The sequence below is a fragment of the Pan paniscus genome, chromosome 7 (genome assembly GCF_029289425.2).
Source record: "Pan paniscus chromosome 7, NHGRI_mPanPan1-v2.0_pri, whole genome shotgun sequence".
Lineage (NCBI taxonomy): Eukaryota > Metazoa > Chordata > Mammalia > Primates > Hominidae > Pan > Pan paniscus.
The window spans coordinates 28,414,738-28,424,234 of NC_073256.2; positions in this window are offsets into that span (position 1 = coordinate 28,414,738).

Genomic DNA, 9,497 nt, shown 5'->3' on the forward strand with positions numbered 1-9,497 from the left:
GTTGGCTGCTGTTACCATCATTAATAAGTATCCTGGAGTTTACTGGAGTAACTGAACAGCAGTCGAAGCTCATTCTAGGCTAGAGGAGAATCACGCTCTTCAGCAGTGGTGACAAGATGAAGATACACTGAGAAGACTCATTTATTTGCTATTATTGAAAAATTGTTCATACCCAATTGCAAGATGTGGCATAGAACATCAGAATGTTCTTAGAATTGGGAAACTCTCACGTAGGAGGCTGAAAGAGAAAGCCAAAATGACTATTTTATTTCCAGATTAAAGTTGTGCCTGGAAATGATCACAAACACAACCTCCCACTGTTAGAACCAGAGTCCAGAAGCACCTAACACAGGCAGCAGTACTAGAGCAGGGCTCACGATATTTTGATAACTCAAGTTATACCTTTATGAGCTTTTACATATCTAGGTACCTATTGTACGATTATTTGTATAATATATTTTTAAAACCTCACTTTTTATGCCAGAGGTTTGAATGTAATTGGTCTGGGTTGTGTCTTGGGATTTTAAAAAATGTCCCCAGTTGAATGTAAATATAAGCCAAGATTGAAAACCATTTCTTCAAATCAAGAAAGGGGAGTCCCCAATGCCAGAGATGAAGAGGACATGGAAAGGTACAGTGGCGGTGGGGCGTGGTGGCTCACGCTTGTAATCACAGCACTTTGGGAGGCTGAGGCAGGCAGATCACGAGGTCAGGAGATCGAGACAACGGTGAAACCCTGTCTCTACTAAAAATACAAAAAATTAGCCGGGCGTGGTGGCATGCACCTGTAATCCTAGCTACTGGGAGAGGCTGAGGCAGGAAAATGGCGTGAACCCAGGAGGTGGAGCTTGCAGTGAGCGGAGATCATGCCACTGCACTCCAGCCTGGGCGACAGAGTGAGACTCCGTCTCAAAAAACAAACAAACAAGCAAAAACACAAAAAACAAAAAGAAAGGTGGAGTGGCAAGTGTGAGAGCTGATGTGGGGGAGCTGGAGCCTGGGTGGGGCACATTCTGATGCACGCTCATGGGGACAGGTGATGAGGCCTTAGAAAGGGGAGCTGGATCTGAGATTTGTGCAAAAGTCAGGACCCTTGAAAAGCTGCCTGCTCAGTGAATGGGGGACCAGACAAATCCTACCTGCTGGTGAGGGAGACTTCAGTTGCTTAGGCTCTCGGTGGGGAAAAAATATCTCTCATGTAATAAACTGAAACCTAAGCTGAGAAATTCACTTAAACATTGGTCCAAACAACTCAAATATCCATCCATGGATGAATGGACAGACTAAACGTGGAATATACGTACAATGGAATATTATTCTGCCTTAAAAAAGAAAGGAAATTCTGATACATACCATAACATGGGTGAACCTTGAGGACATTAGGCCAAGTGAAAGAAGCCAGATGCAGAAGGACAAACACTGTATAATTCTACTTACATGAGGTACCTAAAATAGTTAAATTAATAGAGACAGAAGGTAGAATTGTGGTTATCAGGGCTGGGAAAGAGTGGAATGGGGAGTTAGTGTTTCATGGGCACAGAGTTTCACTTTGGGATGATGGAAAAGTTGTGGAAATGGATGGTGGTGACGGTTGTCCAACAATGCAAATATACTTGATGCCACTGAACTGTACACTTAAAAGTGTTTAAAATGGTCAATTTATGCTATGTGTATTTTATCACAATAGACAAAAATGATCCCAAGTTTATGATACCCTTCATGGAGCATCTGGAAGAATCAAATAGTAAAGTACATGATTCTCTTCCCAGTGTGTAGAATTTCTACAATAGAATGGCAGGGAGTGGGGTGGTAAATCCTCACTGAAATAAGTGAATAAGTGAATCTGTAAATCCTCACTGAAAATAAGTTCAGTAAATTAAAGTTCAATAAATTAATAGTTCAATAAATTTCTACAATAGAATGGCAAGGAGTGCGGTGGTAAATCCTCACTGAAAATAAGTTCAGTAAATTAGAGTTCAATAAATTAATAAATTAAAGTTCAATAAATTAAAGTTCAGTAAATTAAAGTTCAATAAATCCACACTGAAAATACATCACAAAACACATAGAAAAATATCTTGCCATGATAGCCAGTAGGCACAATGAATAGCAGGATTACTGCCAAAGATACTGAGATAATGGTACAATGTGAAAGCAAGCAAATAAACATGTGAAAGATGAAACTATAAGAAAATGCTATTATGAGAAAGATGAGCTATTTACACACAGCTAAATAGAAAATCAACAAATGAGAATAGAAATCTGAGGAAACTGCCACATATGAGGCTCAGAGCTAAAAAGCAATGAAAAATATAGAAATGAAGCCAAGAGATATGAAAGATCAAATGAGAAGTTTCACTATAAATTTGAAGATGATGCTGGTAATGCATTGTGTTAATTTGCTTGACCCACCTGATTTTGTGCAGCCATAGTTCAATGCCAACATTTCATGCACATTTCATGGGCAATGCCGGCATCCCTTCTCAACTGCAGACCACAGTGTCTTTCTGTTCTTCTGACTCTGGGCTTTTCCCAACACTGCAAAAGCCCATTTAGCTTATGCACAAATAGTTCAGACTTTTGAAGGTGTTGACACAGCTGGCAGCAGCCCTCAACTAATGAGGGATGAGAAGAAGTAGATAAGTGTATCAACTCAATTGTCCTTTGGTGAGACAATATAAGGCATTCTCTATTAATTTACTCAAAGAATCCTCAGCAGGACTGAACCCCAGTGAATCTCAGTGGTAGCCAGCTCATAATCCAACTTTATTGGATTTTCTGTTTTATTCTTCTGATTCCATCACTTCTGTTCACCGTGATCACCTCTTAAATTAACTCAAGTCTTCCTTTCAGGTTCTGCTTTCATAGGAACTTAAACTAAGGCAAAAGGGAGAAATGCAAAGAATTAGGGAAAGGCAATATTTGAAGCGATAATACTTGAGAGCTTTTCACAATTGATGAAGGACAGATATCCTTAGATTCAGGAAACACAAGTCCTAAAAAGGTTTTAAAAAATTGATTTCCATGTGCATTGTAGAATACCAAAGATAGGGGGAAATTTTCTAAAGCAACTAGAGAGAAAGAATGGATTAGCAGGCCAAGGCACAGCATTTTGGTGGTCAATAGACTTTTAAACAGTTATAAAAAAACAGAATACAATGGAATAAGCATTGAAGGAAAATGACTGGTGATCTGGAATTTTATACCCAACGAAACTGGGTACTGCTTGAGAATAACGGGGGGAAAATAAACCCAAAAAACCAAAAACATGTTCATACAAAGATGGAGTTTATCTACTCACAGACACTAGTTGAAAGAACTATTACATTATGTACCCTTGATGCTGGTTCTATTCCTTGTAGCCACAAGAGCAAAATTCAATCCATTTTCCAAAGGATCCTCTTATAGTTCTTCTTTGGGCCTGTGGTGGAGGCGTGAGGGATGATTTCTTCTTCAATAGCTCTGTTTAACCTTGGCAGCCCCCTTCTGAATAAAGTTGCCATCTTGACAAGGAGATTTGGGATGGGGTGGTTCAGTAGGCTCTGGGAGCTTTAGTCTTCAGCTTCTGGTTCTAGGCTTCCTGGTTCCCCTCTCTCCTCATAGAGTTAGATTTTGGATTGTGCTGGCCGTCAGTATCTGTGGGTCGGCTCACATTCAAGAACTTTGCCAGAATTTCTCCTTGGGAGGAGGAATGAAAACTCATTGGTGTCTACAGATTGAATTTCCCTCTCCTCCTCCACTTACACAGAGAGAAAGAGAAATAATTGTAGACTTGCAGAAATTAATTTTTACTTTGGGTGTGATACTCTACCTCATTTTTCTCAGTCCAGGCCTCAGTTTCGCCATTGATAAAGACACAATGGTGACCCAAATTAAACCCTTTTCTGAATTTAACACTGAGGAACACTTCCAGCCACCCCCGACCCCGAGTTCCCTGCAGTGGTAGCTATTTTTCCAGGATGTCCTGGCATTGGGGCTGCCTTCTTCCCACCTGCCTCTGCTCCTGTGTCCCTCTCCACCTCACCTGGAGAAGGGGAATCAGGCTACATCACAGTTGCCACAGAAAACAAGGTATTTATTTTCTTTCTTGGCTTTTGTTTAGATCGTAGCATCTACAGTGACTGGATTCTACTCTTGCTGATTTTAAAAAATCAAAAAGTGTTTATAATTTCATAAGTATGACAGAAACTTACTTCCATTGTAGAATAATTCAGATAATGCACAGAAAGCAAATGATACTTTTCCCACCTTCAATTCTAGTCCTTCCTTTTAGAGGTGACCACCACTGTCATTTTAGCATTTACTCCTTCCTGCTCTCTCTCTCTCCCTCGAGATATATATACACACATACACACACATATATATGTGCTTTTTCCTTTTTGTTGCTTATATGGTATAATCCATATACATTTTACAATTTTTAAAAACTTACATATTTGGGGAATCTTTTCATTCTGGTATAAAGACTTTTCTTGTTCTCTCTGACTGGTACATAGTATTCCAGAGCACTGTTATACTGTGCTATAATATAATTTATCTAAGGAAACATCAGATATAAGAAAGAAAGAAAAAAACTAAAGGAAAGATATAAAAGCAACAACAAAATACTATATTTAACCACTCCCTTGTCAATTAACATTTAGGTTGTTTATAATTTTCGCTACTACAGATAATTCTGCATGAGCATTCTTGTACATATTCCTGTGTGTCTAGATGCAAGCATTTCTCTTGGGAAGATATGGAAGGTACACTTCCAATCAAGAGAAGACACATTTAACATTTCAACATTTTAGCATTTAGAGATTACTCTCCATAAGGGCTGTATCGATACACACCCTCATAATCAGTGTATGAAAATACCCATTGCTTCATCCTTTTACCAAAACTAGTTGTTTTCCATTTTTAAAATGTTTTTTCCCTCTGATTGTTGTCTTTCTCCTTAGCATCCTCCACTTCTTGTCTCCCTTCTTGCCATCTCCTTCTCATACAGCACGCCCCAGGCAGACATGATTCACAGAAAATGGTCCCAATGTATAGCCATGCGGTCAGAAGTCATGGGATGAAAACACTCAAATAGACACATACAGGAGTTTGCAAAATCACATGCGCACGTCTTCACACACACAGTATTCTTTCCAGTCAAGATAAGAATATTAGTGGGAAAAGTAGTGCTGGACTATCTCATTTCCCTGTGTGGGCGGCTCAGATAAGTGGCCTCTCAGGTCTGGACAATAATACCCAGCCCGACAGCTTGTCTGTGGCCTCTCCCGCCCCTCCAGAGAAGCCTCCGCAAGGATGACTGTTCTGGGGTGGGGTCCAGCAGTGGGTGCACAGCTCTGAGCAGACCCAATGGGCAGACAGTGATGGCAAGAGGCGCTCTTGGGGCCTGGGAGGGGGATGCAGCTCACGGCGGCGGCAGTGCTGGGGATACACCGGCGCCAGACCGGTGCCCAGAATCACCGGGAGTGTGATGATGGGGCACATCAGAGTCATTAGAGTAACTGGGGGGGGCCCAAGGAATCATGCTAGGAAGCAGGGACGCGAGGTGGCTCAGCTTGTGGGTGGCCACAGCAGCTTTGCAAACCTCCTTCCTCCCTTTCTTCCATTCCCAGGGCACACAGGCAGGATGGTGCCTGAAAACAAGGCCTCCCACTTCCTCCGCGGCATCCCTCCTCTCCCACACCTCTCAGGCTCTATCCTGCGCCTCTTCTTCAGCAGTTTAGGAGGTTCCTGGGACTCTGCTAGTTCTGGAGAATACAAAGAATAAGCCCCATTCCTGCATCCGAGGACCTCACGATCTCGGGGGCCCTCCAGGGCCCATCTGCCACTGCAAGTCTAGATGGTCTCTCCCGCTTCTTGTGGTGCAAGGAGTTGCACACAGCCCCTTGCAGCTCTCCCTGATATTTATGGTCTTGGTCCCACTGATTCAGGTTGCTTTTGCTATCCATTTTAAGTCATTTTGTCTTCTTTTTAAAAGTTCTTTTAAAACAAATTTTTATCTTTGTAGAGATGGGATCTTGCTATGTTGTCCAGGCTGGTCTCAAACTCCCGGCCTCAAGTGATCCTCCTGCTCTGGCCTCCAAAAGTGCTGGTATTACAGCCGTGAGCCACTGTGCCCAGCCGTCATTTCCTCTGCATGTCAAGTGAAGTCATGGGGAAGGGCATCTGGAGTGGTGAGTGGGGCTCTCACTTCCTCAGGATGGCGGGAAGTTCTATCTTGATCTGAGGCCGGGGATCAGGTTGCTCCTTGTCCCCACATCCAGGGTTGGGAGGAGAGGCTGGAGCCCGGGAGACTCTGCTTGGAAACCTGGAGACTGTGGCAGGCATTGAAGAGTGTGGAGTCGCCCACATTGGTGGTCTTGTTTGATTCCTACCACCTGGAAGGGAGAAAGAGCAAGACTTCTTGTATCTGTCACAGATGAGGAAACTGTAGCCTACAAAGGTTAAATGACTCACTCAAGGTCGCACAGCCGGGAAAGAAAGAACCCAGGTCTCTGGACTTCAAATCTGGGGTCCTAGCCATGGGCCATGTTCTTGGAAACTTGCACCACATGGTAGCACCCTAGAAGGAGGAGAGGAAGGAGGCCAGATGCTCTGGAGGGCATGCTCTCAGGTCTGAGGCCAGATGCTCTGGAGGGCATGCTCTCAGGACTTAGACCCCTGTGGACACCCTTAGTGAGGGGTGGACAGAGAAAGTTACACTTATGCGCTACGCAGCCCTTAACACTGGTAGTAGATGTCACATTGTTAAAAAGGGGGAAAGAAACATTAAGGGTGGACTTGAGGGGCAGCCTGTCTGGAAGTTGGTTATGAGCTGCCTGCATATATGCCTAATATTTTCAGCTCTAGTTGATGAAGTTACTGGCCTTTTTCTTAGACACAGCCTGAGTCATTTTCTCTCCAGTCTGATTGAAACCCCAAACCCTCAGATTTTTTTTTTTTTTTTTTTTTTTTTTTTTTTTTTTTTGAGACTGAGTCTTGCTCTGTCGCCCAGGCTGGAGTGCAATGGTGTGATCTTGGCTCACTGCGACCTCCATCTGCCAGGTTCAAACAATTCTCCCTCTTCCCAAGTAGCTAAGTTTACAGGCACCCGCCACCAAGCCACCACGCCCGGCTAGTTTTTTGTATTTTTAGTAAACAGAGTTTTGCCATGTTGGTCAGACTGGTCTTGAACTCCTGACCTCAGGTGATCACCTGCCTCAGCCTCCCAAAGTGCTGGGATTACAGGCGTGAGCCACCACGCCTGGCCTGACTTTTTACTTTTTATTTTCTCCTTTCCTGCCTTCCTTCCTCCCTTCCTCCCTTCCCCCCTTCCTCCCTTCCCTCCTTCCTCCCTCCCTCCCCTCCCCTCCTCTCCCCTCCCCTTCCCTTCCCTTTCCAACAGGGTCTTGCTTTATCACCCAGGCAGGAGTGCAGTGGTGCAATCACAGCTCATTGCAGCCTCAACCTCCCACACTCCAGAGATCCTTCTGCTTCAGCCGCCCAAGTAGCTGGGACTATAGGTGCACACCACCACACTGGGCTGGGCTAATTTTTAAATTTTTAGTAGAGACCGGGACTCACTATGTTACCCAGGCTGGTCTCGAACCTCTGGGCTCAAGCAATCATCCCACCTCAGTCTCTCAAAGTGCTGGGATTACAGGTGTGAGCTATTGTGCTCAACCTAGACCCACCCGCCCCTCCTTCCTTCCTTCCTTCCTTCTTTCCTTCCATCCCTTTCTTTTTTTGAGGCAGAGTCTCGCTCTGACGCCCAGGCAGGAGTGCAGTGGTGCAATCTCAGCTCACTGCAGCCTCCGCTTCCTAGGTTCAAGCAATTATCCTGCCCCAGCCTCCCGAGTAGCTGGGAGTGCAGGTGTACACCACTACACCTGGCTAATTTTTGTACTTTTAGTAGAGATGGGGTTTCTCCATGTTGGCCAGGCTGGTCTCAAACTCCTGAATACAAGTGATCCCCCCACCTCGGCCTCCCAATGTGCTGGGATTACAGGCGTGAGCCGCTGCACCTGGCCTACTTTCTTATTTACTGAATAGCTGATACCCTCATGGCAGTAGCAGTCACATCCCGGGTGCCATGTGCTCAGGCATGAGGGGCCATTGGGAGCATCCTACCAGGGTCCGTCTGTCCTGGGAAGAGTCAGAGAGGTGAATCCAAGCCAAAATTTTGTAAAAGAATTGAGGGTTAGGCTGGGAGCAGTGGCTCATGCCTGTAATCCCAGCACTTTGGGAGGCCAAGGCGGGCAGATCACGAGATCAGGAGTTCAAGACCAGCCTGGCCAACATGGTGAAACCCCATCTCTACTAAAACTACAAAAATTAGCCAGGCATGGTGGCATGTGTCTGTAATTCCAGCTACGCGGGAGGCTGAGGCACAAGAACCCCTTGAACCCAGGAGGCGGAGGTTGCAGTGAGCCAAAATCGCGCCACTGCACTCCAGCCTGAGCAACAGAGTGAGACTCCATCTGAAAAAAAAAAAAAAAAAGACAATTCAGGGTTAATGTCAGGTGCACAGAAAACCAAACACAAACAATGGGGTCAGGGCAGGAATGAAGCTGAGGAGAGCAGCCAGGGATTTGGAGTTGTGTTGAGAGGAGATTTGAGTTGGACATGAGGTTTGAAATGAGAGGGGAGGGTCAAGAACACTGGAAGTGCCTTTGGGACCTGGTTTTTAAGCGTTGTGAGCTGCAGAGTCCAGTTGTGTCCCAAAAGGTTTGTTTCGGGTTTGCTATTCCCCGTGAAGTGTGGCAGTGTCTGTTGATGGGCACTTTCGCCAACACTCATTCTCACCATTAAAAAATGGCATCTCATGAAGACTGTGGGCCTGGAGGGTCTTCCCGTCTAGGGGCATGTAGGTGCCTGGGGGCTTCCCCAGTGCTCAGCGCATGGCAGGGCCTCCATGGCCTCAGCAGGAATCTCTGCAGGTCATCAGTAACCATGACTCCCAGGCTGTGCAGAGAGAGGCGTGGAGGTCAGCACTCTGGGACCTTACTCAACTGTCACTCTAGGGACAGAGTGAGCATCCTCTCTTGGGGTAACTGGCTGGACATCGGGGCTCCTCTCCAAAACCAGAACCAGAAGACCCTGATCTGATTTTGGAAAAAGCTGCTTGGCAGGGTGGTCACTGGCTCTCTCCTCTCCGTGTTCACAAGCACAAGATGGAGACCCATAAACACCCTCCCAATCTGCGGAGGTGTCGTGGGGCAGGGAACGCACGCTAGTCAGGTAGAGAGACAGAAGAGCCTAATGCACATGCAAGGATCCCTCAGAGGTGGGCAGAAGATGGGTAAAAACGTGAAATCTAACGAGAAACAGTGTCCACGGCCCTTCCTGCTCCTGGGGTTACTCCCTGACCCTGTCCCACATCCACCCTTTAAGAGACAGGAGCAGGCTCTACCATGGAGATGAGTCCCAGCCACAAAGAGGTGAACGAGAGTCACTCAGAGTCTGCACAAAGGCTCAACAGAGTAAACTGGCCTCTGGTGCCCTGAGATGCATAGGAA